This window comes from Phocoena phocoena, chromosome 13 (assembly GCF_963924675.1).
Source record: "Phocoena phocoena chromosome 13, mPhoPho1.1, whole genome shotgun sequence".
Lineage (NCBI taxonomy): Eukaryota > Metazoa > Chordata > Mammalia > Artiodactyla > Phocoenidae > Phocoena > Phocoena phocoena.
Window position 1 is genome coordinate 31451698 of NC_089231.1, and position 18760 is coordinate 31470457.

The following is an 18760-nucleotide window of genomic DNA, read 5'->3' on the forward strand; positions in this document are numbered from 1 at the left end:
GTGGAAAGTTGTCCCACTCTCCCAGTTTCTTGTGTGGTTCTTTCAGATATTTCCCAAGTGCTTACATTCACACTTGTATCTTGTAAGTAAGTGTTTGTACATAAAAGATATCCTGTATTTCATAGAAGAGCAGCATACTATATACATAGTCTACAATGTGTCTTGGATAGTGATTTTCCCACTCAATTATTGCATACATCAGTTCTATTCTCTTCAATAGCTGCGTTAACATTACGTAATTTTCATGACCAGTTCAATATTGATAGACTTTTAGTTGTTTTCAGATTGGGGTTATTTTTGTTTGTTTTTGTCCTCTGTTACAGATAGGCTGCAATGTGAACCTCTTTACACATGTATATAGCTATATATAAATTTCTAGACATAGAATTTCTGGAATGAAAGAGATGTAAACTTAAAATATTGAAAGATTATCAATCAATCTAATCTGCCTAATCAACCTTCAAAAATATTCTATCAACTGATACTCCACTCACAGTGAAACATTTATTGGGTTTCTATTATGTGCCTGGTATCATGCTGGAGGTTGTCAGTATACATTTACATTTTAGACAATTCCAAGAAATGCCTGATAGAGATAAGAGTGTAGCTCAAGTATAACATTTCCTCACAGTATCAGCCTTAGGGATCTGTACCTGTTAGAAAAACTATGAATCCTGCCACAAGTGGAACAGCAAAGAACAGTATGCCCTACAGTAGTCCTGAGGGTAAAATAGCATACTAAATTCCATTGTTATTTATAATAACAAATGTTTTCTGTTAGTTTTACTTTTTAGTTTCTAATTACTTTTTAAAAACATCTTTATTGGAGTATAATTGCTTTAGAGTGGTGTGTTAGTTTCTGCTTTATAACAAAGTGAATCAGTTATACATATACATATATACCCATATCACTTCCCTCTTGTGTCTCCCTCCCTCCCACCCTCATCACACCCCTCTACGTGGTCACAAACCACATAGCTGATCTGCCTGTGCTATGCGGCTACTTCCCACTAGCTATGTATTTTACGTTTGGTAGTGTATATATGTCCATGCCTCTCTCTCACTTTGTCACAGCTTACCCTTCCCCCTCCCCATATCCTCAAGTCTATGCTCTAGTAGGTCTGTGTCTTTATTCCTCTTACCCCTAGGTTCTTCATGACCGTTTTTTTCTCTTATATTCCATATATATGTGTTAGCGTATGGTATTTGTTTTGCTTTTTCTGACTTACTTCACTCTGTATGACAGACTGTAGGTCCATCTACCTCACTACAAATAACTCAATTTTGTTTCTTTTTGTGGCTGAGTAATATTCCATTGTATATATGTGCCACATCTTCTTTATCCATTCATCTGTTGATGGTTGCTTCCATGTCCTGGCTATTGTAAATAGAGCTGCAATGAACATTTTGGTACATGACTCTTTTTGAATGATGGCTTTTTCAGGGTATATGCCCAGTAGTGGGATTGCTGGGTCGTATGGTCTTTCTATTTGTAGTTTTTTAAGGAACCTCCATACTGTTCTCCATAGTGGCTGTATCAATTTACATTCCCACCAACAGTGCAAGTGTGTTCCCTTTTCTCCACACCCTCTACAGCATTTATTGTTTGTAGATATTTTGATGATGGCCATTCTGACTGGTGTAAGATGAGATCTCAGTGTAGTTTTGATTTGCATTTCTCTAATGATTAATGATGTTGAGCATTCTTTCTTGTGTTTGTTGGCAGTCTGTATATCTTCTTTGGAGAAATGTCTATTTAGGTCTTCTGCCCATTTTTGGACTGGGTTATTTGTTTTTTTGTTATTGAGCTGCATGAGCTGCTTGTAAATTATGGAGATTAATCCTTTGTCAGGCTGCTTCATTTGCAAATATTTTCTCCCATTCTGAGGGTTGTCTTTTGGTCTTGTTTATGGTTTCCTCTGCTCTGCAAAAGCTTTGAAGTTTCATTAGGTCCCATTTGTTTTATTTTTTGTTTTTATTTCCATTTCTCTAGGAGGTGGGTCTAAAAGGATCTTGCTGTGATTTATGTCATAGAGTGTTCTGCCTATGTTTTCCTCTAAGAGTTTGATAGTGTCTGACCTTAGATTTAGGTCTTTAATCCATTTGGAGTTTATTTTTGTGTATGGTGTTACGGAGTGTTCTAATTTCATACTTTTACATGTACCTGTCCAGTTTTCCCAGCACGAATTATTGAAGAGTCTGTCTTTTCTCCACCATATATTCTTGCCTCCTTTATCAAAGGTAAGGTGACCATATGTGCGTGGGTTTATCTCTGGGCTTTCTATCCTGTTCCATTGATCTACCTTTCTGTTTTTGTGCCAGTACCATAGTGTCTTGATTACTGTAGCTTTGTAGTATAGTCTGAAGTCAGGAAGCCTGATTCCTCCAGCCTCATTTTTCGTTCTCAAGATTGCTTTGGCTATTCGGGGTCTTTTGTGTTTCCATACAAATTGTGAAATTTTTTGTTCTAGTTCTGTGAAAAATGCCAGTGGTAGTTTGACAGGGATTGCATTGAATCTGTAGATTGCTTTGGGTAGTAGACTCATTTTCACAATGTTGATTCTTCCAATCCAACAACATGGTATATCTCTCCATCTATTTGTATCATCTTTAATTTCTTTCATCAGTGTCTTATAATTTTCTGCATACAGGTCTTTTGTCTCGTTAGGTAGGTTTATTCGAAGATATTTTATTCTTTTTGTTGCAATGGTAAATGGGAATGTTTTCTTAATTTCACTTTCAGATTTCTCATCAGTAGTGTATAAGAATGCCAGAGATTTCTGTGCATTATTTTTGTATCCTGCTACTTCACCAAATTCATTGATTAGCTCTAGTAATTTTCTGGTAGCATCTTTAGGATTGTGTATGGATAGTATCACGTCATCTGCAAACAGTAACAGCTTTACTTCTTTTCCGATTTGGATTCCTTTTATTTCTTTTCCTTCTCTGATTGCTGTGGCTAAAACTTCCAAAACTATGTTGAATAAGAGTGGTGAGAGTGGGCAACCTTGTGTTGTTTCTGATCTTAGTGGGAATGGTTTCACTTTTTCACCATTGAGGATGACGTTGGTTGTGGGTCTGTCATATTTATTATGTTGAGGAAAGTTACATCTATGCCTACTTTTTGCAGTGTTTTTATCATAAATCGTTGTTGAACTTAGTTGAAAGCTTTCTCTGCATCTATTGAGATGATCATATGGTTTTTCTCCTTCAATTTGTTAATATGGTGTATCACATTGATTGATTTGCATATATTGAAGAATCCTTGCAGTCCTGGAATAAGCCCCACTTAATCATGGTGTATGATCCTTTTAATATGCTGTTGGATTCTGTTTGCTAGTATTTTGTTGAGGACGTTTGCATCTATGTTCATCAGTGATATTGGCCTGTAGTTTTCTTTCTTTGTGACATCTTTGTCTGCTTTTGGTATCAGGGTGATGTTGGCATCATAGAATGAGTTTGGGAGTGTTCCTCCCTCTGCTATATTTTGGAAGAGTTTGACAAGAATAGGTGTTAGCTCTTCTGTAAGTGTTTGATAGAATTCACCTGTGAAGCCATCTGGTCCTGGGCTTTTGTTTGTTGGAAGATTTTTTTTTTGTGGTACATGGGTCTCTCACTGCTGTGACCTCTCCTATTGCGCAGCACAGGCTCCGGACGCACAGGCCCAGTGGCCATGGCTCACGGGCCCAGCTGCTCCATGGCATGTGGGATCCTTCCATAAAGGGACAAGAACCCTTGTCCCCTGCATCAGCAGGCGGACTCTCAACCACAGTGCCACCAGGGAAGCCCTGTTGGAAGATTTTTAATCACAGTTTCAATTTTAGTGCTTGTGATTGGTCTGTTCATATTTTATATTTCTTCCTGGTTCAGTCTTGGCAGGTTGCACATTTCTAAGAATTTGTCCATTTCTTACATGTTGTCTATTTTATTGGCATAGAGTTGCTTGTAGTAATCTCTCATGATCCTTTGAATTTCTGCCGTGTCAGTTGTTACTTTTCCTTTTTCATTTCTAATTCTGTTGATTTGAGTCTTCTCCCTTTTTTTCTTGATAAGTCTGGCTAATGGTTTATCAATTTGGTTTATCTTCTCAAAGTACCAGCTTTTAGTTTTATTCATCTTCGCTATCATTTCTTTCATTTCTTTTTCATTTATTTCTGATCTGATCTTTGTGATTTCTTTTCTTCTGCTAACTTTGGGGTTTTTTTTGTTCTTCTTTCTCTAATTGCTTTAGGTGCAAGGTTATATTGTTTATTTGAGATGTTTCCTGTTTCTTCAGGTAGGATTGCTCTGCTATAAACGTCCCTCCTAGAACTGCTTTTGCTGCGTCCCATAGGTTTTCGGTCGTCATGTCTCCATTGTCATTTGTTTCTAGGTATTTTTTGATTTCCTCTTTGATTTCTTCAGTGATCACTTCGTTATTAAGTAGTTTATTGTTTAGCCTCCATGTGTTTGTATTTTTTACAGATCTTTTCCTGTAAATGATATCTAGTCTCATAGCATTGTGGTTGGAAAAGATAGTTGATACGGTTTCAATTTTCTTAAATTTACCAGGGCTAGATTTGTAACCCAAGATATGATCTATCCTGGAGAATGTTCCATGAGCACTTGAGAAAAATGTGTATTCTGTTGGTTTTGGACGGAATGTCCTATAAATATCAATTAAGTCCATCTTGTTTAATGTATCATTTAAAGCTTGTATTTCCTTATTTAGTTCATTTTGGATGATCTATCCATTGGTGAAAGTGGGGTGTTAAAGTCCCCTACTATGATTGTGTTACCGTCAATTTCCCCTTTTAGAGCTATTAGTATTTGCCTTATGTATTGAGGTGCTCCTATGTTGGGTGCATAAATTTTTACAATTGTTATATCTTCTTCTTGGATCGATCCCTTGATCATTATGTAGTGTCCTTCTTTGTCTCTTCTAATAGTCTTTATTTTAAAGTCTATTTTGTCTGATATGAGAATTGCTACTCCAACTTTCTTCTGATTTCCATTTGCATGGAATATCTTTTTCTATACCCTCACTTTCAATCTGTATGTGTTGCTAGGTCTGAAATGGGTCTTTTTTATACAGCATATATACGGATCTTGTGTTTGTATCCATTCAGCCAATCTGTGTCTTTTGGTGGGAGCATTTAATCCATTACATTTAAGGTAATTATCAATATGTATGTTCCTATTCCCATTTTCTTAATTGTTTTGGGTTTGTTATTGTAGGTCTTTTCCTTCTCTTGTGTTTCTTGCCTAGAGAAGTTCCTTTAGCATTTGTTATAAAGCTGGTTTAGTGGTGCTGATCTCTCTCACCTTTTGCTTGTCTGTAAAGGTTTTAATTTCTCCATCAAATCTGAATGAGATCCTTGCTGGGTAGAGCAATCTTGGTTGTAGGTTTTTCTCCTTCATCACTTTAAATATTTCCTGCCACTCCCTTCTGGCTTGCAGAGTTTCAACTGAAAGATCAGCTGTTAACCTTATGGGGATTCCCTTGTGTGTTATTTGTTGCTTTTCCCTTGCTGCTTTTAATATATTTCCTTTGTATTTAATTTTTGATAGTTTGACTAATATGTGTCTTGGCATGTTCTTTCCTTGGATTTATCCTGTATGGGACTCTCTGTGCTTCCTGGACTTGATTAACTATTTCCTTTCCCATATTAAGGAAGTTTCAAGTATCATCTTTTCAAATATTTTCTCAGTCCCTTTCTTTTTCTCTTCTTCTTCTGGGACCCCTATAATTCAAATGTTGGTGCATTTAATGTTGTCCCAGAGGTCTCTGAGACTGTCCTCAGTTCTTTTCATTCTTTTTTCTTTATTCTGCTCTGCAGTATTTATTTCCACTATTTTATATTCCAGGTCACTTATCCGTTCTTCTGCCTCAGTTATTCTGCTATTGATCCCTTCTAGAGTATTTTCAATTTCATTTATTGTCTTGTTCATCATTGCTTATTTCCTCTTTAGTTCTTCTAGGTGCTTGGTAAATATTTCTTGCATTTTCTCTATTCTATTTCCAAGGTTATGGATCATATTTACTATCATTATTCTGAATTCTTTTTCAGGTAGACTGCCTATTTCCTCTTCATTTGTTACGTCTGGTGGGTGTTTACCTTGCTCCTTCATCTGCTGTGTGTTTTTCTGTCTTTTCATTTTGCTTATCTTACTGTGTTTGAGGTCTCCTTTTCACAGGCTGCAGGTTCGTAGTTCCTATTGTTTTTGGTGTCTGTCCCCAGTGGCTAAGTTTGGTTCAGTGGGTTGTGTAGGTTTCCTGGTTGAGGGGACTAGTGCCTGTGTTCTGGTGGATAAGGCTGGATCTTTTCTTTCTGGTGGTCATGTCCATGTCTTGTGGTGTGTTTGGGGGTGTCTGTGGCCTTATTATGATTTTAGGCAGCCTCTCTGCTAATGGATGGAGCTGTGTTCCTGACTTCCTAGTTGTTTGGCATAGGGTGTCTAGCACTGTAGCTTGCTGGTCGTTGGGTGAATCTGGGTGTTGGTGTTGAGAGGTAGATCTCTGGGAGATTTTCATCCTTTGATATTACGTGGAGCTGGGAGGTCTCTTGTAGACCCGTGTCCTGAAGTTGGCTCTCCCACCTCAGTGGCACAGCCCTGATGCCTGGCTGGAGCACCAAGAGACTATCCTCTACATGGCTCAGAATACAAGGGAGAAAAATTAGAAAGAATGAAAGAAAGAAAGAGGATAAAATAAAATAAAGTAAAATAAAATAAATTTATTAAAATAAAGAATAATTTTTAAGAGAGCAATTTTAAAAATTAAAAAAAGAAAGACGGACGGACAGAGCCCTAGGACAGATGGTGAAAGCAAAGCTATACAGACAAAATTTCAAACAGAAGCATACACATACACACTCACAAAAAGAGGAAAAGGGAAAAAATAATCTATATTGCTCCAAAAGTCCACCTCCTCAATTTGGAATGATTCGTTGTCTATTCAGTTATTCCACAGATGCAGGGTACATCAAGTTGTTTGTGGAGCATTAATCCGCTGCTTCTGAGGCTGCTGGGAGAAATTTTCCTTTCTCTTCTTTGTTTGCACAGCTCCCTGGGTTCAGCTTTGGATTTGGCCCTGCCTCTGTGTGTAGGTAGCTTGAGGGCGTCTGTTCTTTGCTCAGACAGGACGGGGTTAAAGGAGCCGCTGATTCAGGGGATCTAGCTCACTCAGGCCAGGGGTAGGGAGGTGTATGGATGTGGCGTGCGCCTGCAGTGGCAGAGGCCAGTGTGACGTTGCACCAGCCAGAGGTGCACCGTTCATTCTCCCAGGGAAGTTGTCCCTGGATCATGGGACCTTTGCAGTGGCGGGCTGCAGAAGCTCCCGGGAGGGGAGGTGGGGATAGTGACCTGTGCTCACACACAGGCTTCCTGGTGGCTGCAGCAGAAGCCTTAGTGTCTAATGCCCATCTCTGGGGACCGCACTGATAGCCACGGCTTGTGCCTGTCTCTGGAGCTCCTTTAAACGGTACCCTTAATCCCTTTTTTTTTTTTGCGGCAAACGGGTCTCTCACTGCTGTGGCCTCTCCCGTTGGGGAGCACAGGCTCTAGACGCGCAGGCTTAGCGGCCATGGCTCACAGGTCCAGTCGCTCCATGGCACGTGGGATCTTCCCGGACCGGGGCATGAACTTGCGTCCCCTGCATTGGCAGGTAGACTCCCAGTCACTGTGCCACCAGGGAAGCCCTTAATCCCCTCTTGTAGTACACCAGGAAACAAAGAGGCAAGAATAAGTCTCTTGTCTCCTCAGCTGCTGCAGAGTTTTCCTGGACTCCCTCCTGGCTAACCCTGGCTCACTAACCCCTTCATGCTGTGTTCATGCCACCAACCCCAGTGCTCTCCTGGGGTGTAAGCTCCGAAGCCCAAGCCACATCTCCTAGCCCATGCCAGTCGTGGAGGGTGAGCAGACAAACCTATAGGGCTGGTGAGGGCTGGTCAGCACCAATCCTCTGTGTGGAAATCTCTCCACTTTACCCTCCACACCCTGGTGGCTGTGCTCTCCTCCATGGCTCTGAAGCTTCCCCCATCGGCCACCAGCAGTCTCCACCCGCGAAGGGGCTTCTAGCATGTGGAAACCTTTCCTCCTTCACAGCTCCCTCCCACTGGTGCAGGTCCTGTCCCTATTCTTTTGTCTCAGTTGTTTCTTTTTTCTTTTGCCCTACCCAGGTACGTGGGGGAGTTTCTTACCGTTTGGGAGGTCTGAGGTCTTATGCCAGAGTTCAGTGGGTGTTCTATAGGAGCAGTTCCAGGTGTAGATGTATTTCTGATGTATCTGTGGGGAGGAAGGTGATCTCCTAATCCTACTCTTCCGGCATATTCTCCTGTCTCAATTTCTAATTTCTGAAAGTACCTTAAATACACTGTTAATAATCTTCACAACCATTTGAGCTGGCCAAACTAAGTTGGCAAGGTCAGAATTATTGAATGAATGAGTAAATAGATCACTAGATTTAACATATCTGGGAAAGTCATAGTTTAACCAAGTTTCAATCCACAAGCATTTATTTACATTTCTGAAAACTTCCACATAATTACAAACGGGACAATAGTAGTAAATTACTATTTGTATAAAGAACAGATACAAGTGAGCACAACATAGTTTACAAGTGTAAATTTTGGCACATACAATTTGGTGCTAAATCATAAAATATTCTCTTGCAATTTATGAAAAATATCCAGTAGGCATATAATGGCAAAAAGTACAAATGATACAAATAACTATAGACATGACAATGTACAAACTGTGACATAAATCTATCAGAAACTAGAAAATCTATGTAGGTCTTATAGTTCCAGTTTGCTAAAAGATACAGGCTTTGGGTGGGAAAACAAAAAATCCAGACCTGGCCATAATAGGGTTTCCAGAAAGTATGGGAACTAGCAGGGAGAAGGCCTCTGGATGGGAGTGGGTCCAATATGAGATAAAACAGTGCCTTAATGGGTATGTTGTATGCTGGGATGGAAAATATATGAACAAGGGATATTTGGAGAATCAGACAGCTAACAAATATTTCACACTAACAAAATCTACCAGTATGCCATAGGGCCTCAGGTATCATGCAAGTGTTTGAAGGATTCCAGTATTTAATTAAATCACAATGTGACAAAGGGAAGAATAAAGGAGAGCCTCAGGGGTAGATGAATTGGGGATGTTACACCAAGACATGTCTCAGTTAACCTGATGGGTTCAAAATGCAGGAAGGGGGTATATGGGACAAGACAATACCCTAAATGTAAGAATAAAGGTTTAGGTCAGGGTAGGGCCTCATGTTCCTAAGTGTTGAAATAGAGCTCTTTAGTTTCTTCCTCCTACATGTAAGACTCTTTTAGAGGTTAAGATGATGCTGAGCCTGCAAGTTAAAGTTAAATGGCTGGAACTAGGGAGAGAAAATAAGTTACATAGGCTCGGAACCAGGAAAAGCCTAACTAAGGATTTGCCTAAATAGAATTGTATGTTGGAACAGAATATTTTAATATGTAAACATTTTACTGATACCAAAATGTGTCTTACCACATTTCCCCCAATCTCACACCAAGTACCCTAACCTGCAGTAGCTATGGGTCCCTTGATATGTATGGAAATATAGAGAAAAGAGACACTGATCTGGCTTGCAGGTATTACTAAGTTGTTAGCCTCACATCACATACTAGTACCATGTAAATAGGCCATCTGAAGAGGGAAGCTTAGGGGAAAAACCTTGAAAAACACTTAAGAGCTTAAGCCACATCTTTATACTACAACACCTTTCACAATTTCTTCTCAGATAAGCATCATCCACATCAGTGAAAAAACTCATATCGCATAATAGGAAAAACAGGCCTAAAAATTAAACGTGTGTCTTTGGAGGTCTCATCTATGGGATATCTTCCTGGTGCTAGAAAATCCCCAGAAAGATCAATCTTTGCACCCCTCCCTGAAAGCTTACCACCAAGGAAAATGACTAGATCCATAGATTTCCTCCCTCAAACCAGCTTACCTCACATATAAATCATTAGCAACTCATCCCTTACTCACATTATCACAGTCACAAGAGTGGTTAGGGAGCAAAGCACTAACCACAGGAACTAAAACAGAGGCAACCCAGGCCAAGTTGGGCTGATGGCAGATATCTGCTCCTTACGCTTGGGTGCATAATGCGACTCACCGCATTACCTTTTTCACAGACCCTTTTTAAAGTTTCTCCACAAAATCCAACAGGTCAAGTTCGTTCATGATGCTTCAAGAAAAATAATCATCAAGACAAAAACATGCAATATGTCTTACAATGTTGGAGCCCTTAAAAATCTGACAAGGAAATAACCATGTAGACAAAACCAGAGCATTTAAAAAAAATCTGTATTCTACAAACATACCAGTGAATGCTATTAATATGGTAATATGACATAAAACAAAACGAGAAATATATGTAAGACTGTTCCCTTTAGTGTACAGAATTCATGGCAGTTGCTGCACTATCGAGCTACTTATATCTATGACTGTCTGTTCTGGTAATACAAAATGAGGACAAAGTGTGTCAACTTGTTTCCCACAGAAACCAAAAAATCTACATGAATCACTTTTCTCCTGTGCCCTTTCACCTTATCCCCGCCCAGTTCTCCACGAAATGTCCTCTTCCTTGTCTAATTATTCTCCTCTTCATTTTGCTAGGCCTTGCACCCAAGCATGCAAGACAGAGAATCCTAGAGGTCCAAGATTCTAGAGTGGCTGTTTGCAAGGGGGAGGAGGAGATTACAGTAACTGCCACACTGTATATACTTCTGTGCAAAGAAAAAGGGACAGTATTCAGAATGTCTCTCACATATAAAAGAGCTGGATGGCAGGATACCTGTGTGGCCCAAGGAACTAGAGGTAGCAAATTATGGGGAAAACAATTGCAACCAAAGGCTGGAAGAGGAAAGGTTTGCAACCAGCTCTGTCTCCTTGATCTCTGGTATTTGTGTCCAACAGGCAGAGTCTATTTTGTGAAGAATCAAGCACTGAAAAGAAGACTCCTGCTGCTGGAAATTGACAGGAAGTAACATCCATGAGGGTAAGAATGCAAGATCAAGGCTTGTCCTGGAAACAATGCTCATAATGGAAAAAGAAAAGAAAGCAGAAGAGAAATGTAAGAGGCAAGTCCAAGTTGGCCGAGCCTGGCCCAGCCCAATGAAGGTAGGAGTCAAGGAGATGAAACTAACAGTGAAGATCCTTGGACAACAACACTCTCCACAAGGTACACTCAACAAACCTCACCCTACGCTTTAACCAAGTTACAAAAGGAGCTTCTTAATCCCTACTTTTGCTCCTTGAAAGCTGCTATAAGTTTACTAATTAGACAGATATGATTTCAGAACTGTAATAGTTCAAACTAGATGGCTCTTGCCTTCCTAAGGATATTAATTAAATAAGAAACATATAGCTCTAAGTATATGATACATAAAATATAATACTCTGTAGGGTATAGGTAACTGTTAGTAAATTATATTAATGAACGTCTGTTAAGAAATGTTGCAATGATTTCCCTAATGTAAGAGCCTGGGGGAGGTAAATCTGTCTTCTAGGATTTCCTCCCCAGAGCTCAGAAATTTAGGTGCTGTTTCAGCTCTCCTACACTCTCTCCACCCAAGCCCGCCTTCCTGTTGGGGATCGGACCTCCCTATTGGCTATATCATACCTTTAAACTGCCTGCTTTGTGACATCATTCTCCTACATCATCACAGGTGACCAGTGACCACTGAGCAATAACCAGTGACCTTTGTACTGGACACATGCGCCATTCAGCTGCAGCTACTCAGACATCCTCTGGTGTTGTCTTCTCATCCCTTGTATCTGCAGTTGATGTTTTCTCTTCCTCTCTGACCATGTCAGGTAAGAAAAAAAACTTTTTAAAGTTTTTTGTTAGATTTATTTTGCCCCTAAATTTACTAGTAGATTCAAAATAACATGGAATAATGAGGGAAAGTATTGAACTAGAAGTCTGGAGACCTCATTTCAGTTTTGACATTGGCATTTACTATCTGTGTGACTTGGGACAAATCATTGACTCTCTCACAAAGCCTGATATATTCCTTATCTGTTACATTAGGATACTACATTGGTCGATCACTCTGATCCCTTTCTTTTCTAATATTGAGCCTTAAAGGGTACCCATGTAGAAAATGAAATCAGAGACTTCTCAAGAGTGTTTCAACAGAAACGCAGAAAAGCCAGGTGACATAGAAAACTAGCAATATACAGCAAGATGTTTCATCTCTAATGGTCTGTCACCACTAATATTTCGACTAGTGGAAAAGAGAACATAGGGAGAGAGGATGGAGAGTACTGGGCTATAGGGAGGCACAGAGTCAAATGTAAGAAGTTTAGGATTGTTTTCATCAGCACAGTCCAACAGGAACAAAGAGATAGGAAAAAATATAATAATGAAGAGTGAAAGCAAAGAGGAGCTCTCAAGAAAAACGTAGCTTGCAATGGAATGTTGATGGGAACCAAAGATTTTAAATTAAAGCAGAAACAGCATAGAGTGAATTCTGCTCATATCAGGGCAAAACAAATTTGATTGTAACAAATCCTTATTTTAACAGACTAAGAGGAAAGTAAGGAGAGAACGGGGTATCACCAAGAAAGGCAGCTTACCAGAAAAGTCATACTCAGTTTTTTTTCTTTTATTGCCTCTCTGAATACAGTTGGAACTTGACAGTTTTGAATATAAACATTTTAGAAATATGTCCTAGAAACGATGCTTCCTATATACAAGAAACTAAAGTGGTTATCTATGGTCTGCTTTTCAATGTTTTATTCTTTCTAATTTTTAACTATGTAGACGTTTTACCAATTAAAAATTTTAAATGGTATCTTCGAAACTGAATCAGAAGGACTATTTCCTTTTTGTGATATGCAGGTTCTAAGGCAAGGTTGTTTTCATCTTTACAGTTCTTTCCTTCCTAACCCAGAGAGTACATTGATCAACAGCCAGGGTTCGTTTTTAGATTTTAGCTAGCTAAGAAGAAGAAGAAAAAGTCAAGCACCACATCTATAATTCCACATTGAGGGAATTCGATGGTTGTCCAGTGGTTAGGACTCAGTGCTTTAACTGCCAGGACCACGCAGTGTGGCCAAAAAAAAAATTTCCATATTTATCTAGAACAATATTGTGGAGTCCTTTCGATGTTCTTGCATTAGAAAATCTTTTTCAATTAGATTCTAGTGATGATGGATTTTTTTAGGTTTTGGGATGTCATCTACTTGGATGTTGAAGAAGATTATAATCTAAGTTCTAGGACAAATACAAAAACCTTCTTGATACTTTTGAAGCTATCTTTCTGCTTACTATATATTTCTATTCTTTGAAATATATATTTCTACCAGACTTAATACCTGTTACTTGCTGGGTAAAAATATGAATGAGCACAATAATGAAATTCTTTTACACTCATTATTTTGCTGTCTGCTTGGTACCAGTTTTCATTGAAATACTTGTCTGCATATATTGTGGCTACATATCCATTCACATTGATTGAATTTTGTTGCTTTTTATGCATTTTTACTGATATATCTTCTCTGTCTGTATGTATTAGCTAGGAATTCATTCAAAATCACCTTCTATCGTGTTTTTTGGTTAATAGTATTCACTAAAACACAGTGGGCAAAATTCACTTTCATAACATTGCATGTATGGTACAGAATGTCATTTGTTAGTAAACTCATTATGCTTTGATACGTGCCACATACCCCAGTTTTCATAACTATGTATTTCTTTTTCGTTACATAATACGTTTTTCAGGATTTTTCTGTGTCCTTCTAGAACTTACTGTATCTTCCTCCATATAAATCATACACAATATATCAGTTTATTCATGTATTAATTATTACTGCTAATTTATTGGTAGCGGTGTTATAACTACTTGACAGATGAGTAATCTGAAGTAAGCAGATAACAATTTTCTTTCCAATAGCACTTAAGAAATTCACATTCAGGTAATCATTTTGAGGTAGGATGAGAAACCAGGCTTGAAGAGGGTAAAAATGACTCTTTAGATTTACCAGTTGGACTGAGGTATGTGTGAACTCTAGTTAATAGCGTGGGAACTGCACAAGCAAAGTGAGACACTGAAGATTACAATGGTAATAGCTGTACTGTTTTCTAACGGACAAAAAAAAATGCCTATATTATAAGTTCTATTTCTCCTGCTTTCTGGCAGTATCATGCTCAGAGTAGCATCCTGGCAAGGAAGTCAGGATACTTAGGTTCTTAAACCTGGTAAGAATACTAACATAATGAGAGAACTTGAACAAGTCAACCCGATCTCTCTGAGCCTCAGTTTCCTTCCTCATGAAATGACACTGTGAAAATAGAAGTTCTCTAAGGACCTCCTAGGTCTAAAATGCTTCCAGTCTAGGAAACAGTAGAGAAGTCAAAACTAGTGTAGCCTGAAGGGAAAGATAGGGCAGGGAGAAGGTTGCTTCCAGCCTAGAGAACAATGTCTGAATACCACTTGGGTCTTCTGTCCATCTGTGCCCAACATGGGAGCACAGGCAGTTAATACAGAAGAGTGTAAAACTGCTCAGTCCTTACAACCATCATAACGGTCTGATTTTTGGTTTTTCAGTAAGTATTGACATTAGAGGTGTCCTGATAGCAAGAACCTTAAGAAAATGTTGTTCCTCAAACATAGTGAGAATTTATCAATCTCCCTGATTTTTTCATTACCCTCTTGTTCTTACAGAAAATTTTCAAAATCCATCTGTACTTGGAACTCTAAATTCTCTGCAGCACTCTCTTCCTATGGTGAGCAATGCAACTTCCCTAACAGGAAGTGTCTGCAACTTCTCCAGAGTCTCTGCTCCTGCCGTCAGTTCGGCATCACCTACTGGTACCTCCTTCCAGACACTCATGTGTAGTGCCTACCTTCACCAACAGTCTAGCATAACTATGTTATCTGCAGTTACTGACCAGAGCCAGATCTCCACTTCAGCTGCTTCTTATCCAGTTGTTCTTCACTGGGACATCACAGGAAGCACTGAAAAAATTTTTCTTCACTCGGAGACTTTACTCTGGCAGTCACTGACCAGCACACAGCTGCTTCCTCCATGTTTATGGCAGCCCAGTATGATAAAACTGCAGGCACCAATAACATGGTCCCTCTATATCCATCACTTTCTGCCAGGCTTGCTCAGGGAACACCATCTCAATTTCCCAATCAGGTACACAGCCTGTCACTTCCCTACCAGGAAGGAAGGCAGTTATATTACTATAACCAAGGAACTTTAGGGTCTTTACTGTATGGAGAACGTGGCTCCTGCCTGCAATCCTAAGGCTCGGTGTCATACACAGGAAGTAGGGCCTTTGTGCAACCATAAATGGTAATGGTACTAAAGGAGATTCAGCCCACAAATATCCAACCACCAGCTTCCACCTCTGGAATGTACTACCCTGTGTCTGCTCAACCCATTACAGAAACAAGTTTTTAAGGTGAGTACAAACAGCAAGAAAGTTGAACAATGAGGTCAGCATTCCAAAATGGGAACAAATCTGCCACTGGGAAGTGATGTATAGACAGGTAGAATTTAGATCCTGTGCCTTTAATAACCATTACCTTCGCTCAGGGCTCTCTGGTTTTAGACTCTATATAAGAACACCTAGGGCTTCCCTGGTGGCACAGTGGTTAAGAATCCGCCTGACAATGCAGAGGACACAGGTTTGAACCCTGCTCTGCGATGATACCTCATGCCGTGGAGCAACTAAGCTCATGTGCCACAACTACGAAGCCTGCATTCTAGAGCCCGTGAGCCACAACTACTGAAGCCAATGCGCCTATAGCCTGTGCTCCACAGTAAGAGAAGCCACCACAATGAGAAGCCTGCACACTGCAACCAAGAGTATCCCCCACTAGCCGCAACTAGAGAAAGCCCATGCACAGCAATGAAGACCCAGTGCCACCAAAAAAATACAAACAGAAAATAAATAAGTTCAAAAAATAAATACATAAATTTTAAAAGAAGAATACCTAATTCAGGTGGGGAAGTGGGAGGGACATTCTAAAGGTCATCTATGCTACATGTACAAGAAACCTGAGTGCATACAAATAGTACAACATTTTCCACTGCTGTAGCTGATCATTCCCCTTGTACTACCACACTGTATCACTCCCTTCCCTGATCTACTTTTAGAGTCTCTTTGGAAGGTGTTTCAGAACTCTCGTTATTCACTTCCTTAATTTATACCTGGATTTAAGACCTTGTGGTCCGAGATCCTGCCCAGAGGAAGCAGGCTAAGACTATGCCTTTGTTTATACATTTCATCATGAAGGGCTCTACTCCCTCTCCCAGTTCATGGTGTGAAGTGTTCTTAGCCTCTCAGGAAAGTGGGGAGAATTGAAAGGACTCCATATGAGAATCCCGGTCTTTGTAAAACATTTCATTTTTTAAAATTAAGACTCATTTTTTATTTGACTCATAACAATCATATGAAATACAAAGAAAGCCAAGAATCAGTGACATGAAATGATCACCACTAAGATTTACAACAGTCACCGCTTATCTCGTAGCATAGGGCACTGTCTATGATCCTTAAGAAGAGTTAGTAGAAATGCCTTGTCTATCTTCCCCCAAAACATCAGCACAGCAATCATGAACCTTGAAAGGTACATGATTGCTGTGTTGGTGTTTAGAGGGAGCATCTCACTTACCAGTGACTGTCTTCCACCTGGATTCCTTCATAGAGATGGAGATTTCCCTGGTGATGAAAAACTCCCTGGGATTGCAACCTCCAAGCCAGACATCTTGTGTGACACAAACTCAAGAACTCTGCAAGTCCTGCAGGAGCAGAAATATTCAGATACTTGAGAGTAACACACCACCTGAACTTGGGGACGTTTCAGGGACAGCTCCAGTCCAGAGTGCCAGTAGTCTCCTGGCCCTGCCTCTATCTCCAATCCAGGGACAAATAGATAGTACGAACTTGGAGGATATTAAAAACCAACCTTAAAAAAAAAAAAAAAAAAAACAACCTTTCAAAGCCTCTGGATGCCTACCAGTCCCAAGAGAAAACAAAGAGCCTCCGCTACTCCCTTTAGAAATCCCTGATATTCACCAGCTCCTGGCCTGCACTAATCCCCTCAGCCAAGAAGAGCAGCTTGGTTCTGAAAATGCTGATCTGGGAAAGAACAGCCTGAGTCTTGAGGACCTAGGGACACCTGAAAATGGGGTGGAATCTTGCACTGGTTTTGCAGAGATTACTACATTGGCGGAGGATATTCACCGTCCCCAGCTCTATAATTCTTTGAAAGATCTTGATCAATCCAAAGGTCCCAACATGATCAAAGCCAAAGACAACAGAGCCATTAAGGTGAATCAGGAGTAGGAAAAGCCAAGTGTCATAAAGGTTCCCTCTGATCAAACCAGGAAGAAAAAACGTAAAGCCTCTGAGCCTATCAGTGGTGTTAACAAGGCCAAAATCCAGCCAAAGAATCCAGATTGCCTGTTAGGGGGAGAAGTGGTTCTATGCAATGCTGCAGTCAGTGACAGAGCTCCTGTGAACACGATGAAGGATTCAAAAGGCAAACCTTAGAAAGCTGCATCCAGAAAAATCAGCAAAACGAAGAGCCATGGGCAGGAAAATACCAAAAGGACCAGAGGAAGAAACAAGGTAGAAGAGAATTAGCAGTCAGGAAAAAAAGTCAAGGCAGAAGAGAAGTCAACAATTCCCCAGACGAAGTAAAAGCAACACCAATTTGAGCTTATCCAAGAGAGCTTTAAAAAGCCTTGAACCTCCCTAGACATGCACATGCTGGAGTCTGTGAAGGTTTTACATGCACTGTGGAAGAAGAATGATAAGCGAACTGGGCTCTCATCCTGTCGGGTCTTGGGAAATTCAAGCAACCCTAAACACCCCTAGCCACCCACAGCTATCCACCCATTGTGGAATAACCCACGTGAGGGTAAGGGTCCTGAGAAAACTCAAGTCAAAACCCAGAAACCAGACAGCAGTGCTAAAAAAGAGTGTCCATCTCCATCCCAGTATGAGCTGCTGCCTCCTGGGAAGGTCAAAGTTGATACCTCTGCCTTTTTCTGCCTGGGAAATGCCTCAAGCTCGACCTGCTCCTCAGAGACCACAATCTCTGGCCTCACATCGGCCTGCTGTTGCTGACCGTGCCCACCCTGCTTCTACTAACTCAGCTCAACCTGCTGCAGTCAGTTCTTCCCAGCCAGCTCCTGCCTCTTTGCCAGGTCCTGCCAAACCAGCTCAGCCAACTGTGACCAACCCAACCCAACCGGGTTGGACCGACCATACACAGCCTAGTGTCCCTCAGTCTGCTGCTCCTAGGCCTGCACCCTACAAAAATTCATCTTGCACTTCTCTCCAGTGGGAGCCTGTTCACCCTGCTGTGACTAAGCACCAGTCCCCAGCCAAGCTCCAAACCCCATTTCTACTCCAAGACTTCAGCAAGCAGCCAATTCCATGGAGGGAACGCAATGTTCCTGAGACAGCAATGTCAAAGCCCATCGAACAAGAGCAGAGGCCAGAGCGGGAGGCCATGAAGAGGCGGGCCCAACAACAACGTGAGAATGCTGCCAAATACACCTCTTTGGGGAAACTGCAATTTTTCATTGAGAGCGAATAAGAAATGGAAATTGCTGACTACTACGGATATTTAAAGTAACAGCAGCTATGATTGTTGGTGCCACCTTGGGGACCAGCTGTTTTTCCATATGTAGATAAGATAGGTATAAATGTATTTATATTGGTATATTTTAAAACAATAAAACTGAATAAATAAATGTAAGAGAA

General features: G+C 40.3%; 2 pseudogenes; one reads left to right on the forward strand and one right to left on the reverse strand.

The window, feature by feature from the left end:
* The window catches only part of LOC136132543 (RNA/RNP complex-1-interacting phosphatase-like), a 42905-nt pseudogene that overhangs the window by 18535 nt on the left and 5610 nt on the right, over positions 1-18760 (reverse strand).
* Positions 11742-18632, forward strand: LOC136133141 (uncharacterized protein C2orf78-like; annotated as a pseudogene).